Genomic DNA, 3,937 nt, shown 5'->3' with positions numbered 1-3,937 from the left:
TAACAACAGACCCAACCAACACTGACATCTTGATCCCATCCTCCACCAAACCAGGGTTAACCCTAACCCACTCACTACCACACTCCCGCCTTACCCCAAAAATGTAAAAGCAAAAGGAAACAAAATGAACATGGGCCCAAATTTTGAGAGCATCACAAAAGCAAAGAGCTAACATAATCAAAAAATCCCAACCCCCCAATTATAAATGCACACACATTCTCAATATCTGGACTTCCCCCCTCCCCTCTCTCCCCTCTCCCTCCCATAATTTATGGGTGTCACTCTTTCTCTCTCTACACCCTCCTCTTTCTCTCTCCCCTCCAATGTCTCTCTCCTCTTTCTCTCTCCTCCTCGTCTTCTTCATCCTCTTCATTAGTCTCAACCCAGCTCATTCCACGACATTCACATTTGTTAACAAATGCACCACCAAAATTTGGCCCGGGACTTTAACCAACGCTGGCAGCCCGCAACTGAACCCAACCGGCTTCGAGCTCGACCCGCGCCAAAGCCCGCTCGTACAAGCCCAACCGGCTGGTCCGGCGCTCTGGGCCGAACCGGCTGCAAACTTCGACTCATCGGCCACGGCTCCATGGCGCTACCGGTGAACTGCGGTCAGGCCAGATAGAATGCAAAGGCAGCAGGCGCTGCTCCTGCTGCGCAACGTTTGGCAGAGTTTCACGCCTAAGCGGGGCCAGCTCCGGTAAAGATTTATGACGTCAGCTGGTTGACGGTTACAATTTGCGCTATGGCTAGTTGAGACCGGCTCAGGCCGGTTGCGGATCGACCGGCTGTGTGGTTGACTTGAACCGGCGGTGTCCGGTTGAGTTGAGATCGGGAGAGGGTCAAGCGTGTAAGAGCGCGTGCGAGGCTTTCGGGAAGCCTGAGTTCTGCTGTAGCGGGGCTTATGCTAGCCCGGCTACGTGTCGGCCGTCGGTTTACTCTGAGATGTTTAAGCTGGCTTGCCCGAAGTCGTACAGCTATGCGTATGATGATGCTACGAGTACGTTTACGTGTGTTGGAGGGGATTATACGGTTACGTTTTGTCCGGACTCAACTACGAGGTATGTGAATTATTTTAGTTTTTTGGGCGTGAATTTTATATCTTTTTGGGCTAGATGGATTTTTATTTTTTAAAAAAAAGTTATTTGCTTTTTTGACTTTGGTTCTTTTTAAGTTAGATCTATGTCAGAGGTTGAAAGGAAGTGAGACAAGTTTTCGTAAAATAGAGATGAAAAGGAGGGGGGGATTGATTGAAGAGTTGATATTTACTTTATTCTGTCTACTAACTTAGGCTAAATTACCAATATGACATTCGTAGGAAGATTTTTTTTTCCTCTCTTCAATATGATTTTTTTTTTCATTCGCAACATTATAGTATTAATATCAAAACTAATATGAAAATTAGTACCAATTTGGTTTTTTTTTCTGATATTAAATATATCAAGTTAGCTATTTTCCTTTATAAAATATCATCAAATTGACATTTAGATATTAATACCATAATGTCGCAAGTAAAAGAAAAAAAAATCATATCGGCAATATTATCCTCTTAAAGACCGCTATAACAACAACACTTTTTTGGATAATTGTTTATCACATCTTCATAGGAAAATTGATTTCACATCCAAATTTACGGTGGAATTAATATTTTTGTAACGCAAAAATTATAGGATCAATTATGGGACGTATGAGTAATGTATTTCGTTAGTAGTCAATTTTCGGTCAAATAGTAGTAACACCATTCTCTCCTACATTTTTTCTGTCAACGAGTCATGGATTATTAAATTAAAAAAAAAGGAAAAAGAAAAGAAAAGAAAAGAATAAACACTACATTTTTCTCCCTTACATTACGGTAATATAGTAGTGTTATCATTACTCTTTTTGGTCTTGGCTCCTACTACAATTGACCGATGAGATTAATTCAAAATGTAATAAACTTTTTCCCCCTCCTTTTATGATAAAATACAGCCAGAAATCATCAAGTCCGGACCCTGCAACGACAAGCAATTATCCTCCACCTAGGCCACCACCAGCGCCAACAACAACAACAACAACAACAACGGGTGGAGGAGGACAAGGGGTGATGTTAGAAGATAACTCTTGGCTTGCAAGTCTGGCCACCGGTGATGCTTCCCACTTAACTGTGACAAGACCTCTCCATCAACAAATTTCATCATCGGTGGCTGCTACCTCGGCCTGCGTCCTACTCGTTTTGCAAGTGTTGTAGCGTTCATGAACACGTCATCATTCGGTTGGCCTCCCTCTTTGGAGGATAAATATAGTACGGGTGGTCCAGCTGAAGATGAGTCTACAAGGCGAGGGAATTTGTCCTGTCCTTAGACCATCAACAGTATTTGTGATGGAAATCCACAGCGAGCTCGGTGGATTATTAGTTAGGATCTATGTTTTTTTGTTGGTGCTTTATAAAGTTTATAAATATATTATTTGTTTTTTTTTGTTTGGTTAATATTATGCATACTTTGAATGAGATCTAGACGATCTCTAGCGATTTTGTCCCTCTAGTTCAGAAAGGGCATATTCCATCATCTTTAACGGAATCAGAAAGTTTAACCATTATACCTTCATAACCTCATAACTCATTTAAAGAAAAAGAGTTACGATATGTAGGATTGGTTATATCTTCAACAGGAACGAAAATGCTCAACAGAGAGAGAACATTAATTGATTGTTAGGCTAAATACCCATATTGGTATTTTAATTCAACCCCATTTGCCAACAAGGTATTTTAATTAGGAAATTCGGCGATAAGACATTTTAATTGAATAAAATTACCATTTAGGTCCTTTTTCTCGTCGGCGGCCACTTTTCCGGCGAGAACTCATCACATGCGTTGCACGTGGGGGCTTAATCTGTGTTTAAGATGCTGATGTGGCTCTGTTTTCTGACGTGGCAGGGAATTAACTCTCTCTCTCTTCTCTCTCTTTCTCATCTTCTTCCCCCTCATTCTCAGATCCACAAAGAACCCTCTCCGACCGTCGCCGGCAAGCCAGCACGACCGCCTCCATAACGGGGTTCGAGCTGAGGCGGTGAAGGAGGCTGACGGTGGTGAGGAGATGGAGGCGCTGGTTGGGGTCGACGAAGATGGGAGGGAGGACGTCGGAGGGTGGTTGATGTGGTCGGTGGAGGCCTGGGTAGTGCTATCGAGCGGGGAGCTCGGGGAGGAGACGGAGTTGAGGGTGGCGCGGTTGAGAGAGTCGGCGATGGGGAGCTGAGGGCAGGGATCTCAGGCGGCTGGACTTGGTAGCTGAGGCGGGTGAGGGCTGACGGGGCGGTGACGGTGTAGTGGGAGGAGAGAGGGAGAGCTTGGGGCGCCGGAGGAGTTGAGGGCGGAGCTCAGGGGTTTCGGCAGTTGGAAAGCGACGAGCTGGAGATCGACAGTGGAGGCAGTGCGTGGTTGAGGGGGCTGGGCGGTCAGGGGTGCAGGCGGCGGCGGCGGTCACGGGTTCAGAAAACAGAGCCACATCAGCATCTTAAACACAGATTAAGCCCCCACGTGCAACGCACGTGATGAGTTCTCGCCGGAAAAGTGGCCGCCGACGAGAAAAAGGACCTAAATGGTAATTTTATTCAATTAAAATGTCTTATCGCCGAATTTCCTAATTAAAATACCTTGTTGGCAAATGTGGTTGAATTAAAATACCAATATGGGTATTTAGCCTTGATTGTTAGATAAAAAAGATAGATTGAACTATCTTCAATGTGGTATTGACAATAAAGAATAAATTTCTAGTTACAATATTCAATACTATTTAGACAATTATGATTCATTCTTAAAATGATAAAAGAGTATTTCCCATATATTATAGTTATTCACATATATATTTCACTCTAATTAACTATAATCATATACAAGGGATAATGATTATATATAGTTAAACATGTCGTCTCTCTACTTCAAATACAATGGAGAGAATAT

At 43.3% G+C, this 3,937-nt stretch overlaps 1 pseudogene; it reads left to right on the top strand.

The window, feature by feature from the left end:
* Positions 225-2,488, top strand: LOC109838302 (annotated as a pseudogene).

This window comes from Asparagus officinalis, chromosome 4 (genome assembly GCF_001876935.1).
Source record: "Asparagus officinalis chromosome 4, Aspof.V1, whole genome shotgun sequence".
Lineage (NCBI taxonomy): Eukaryota > Viridiplantae > Streptophyta > Magnoliopsida > Asparagales > Asparagaceae > Asparagus > Asparagus officinalis.
Note: the sequence above shows the minus strand (reverse complement) of the source record. Positions and strands in the feature narration are given on the sequence as shown.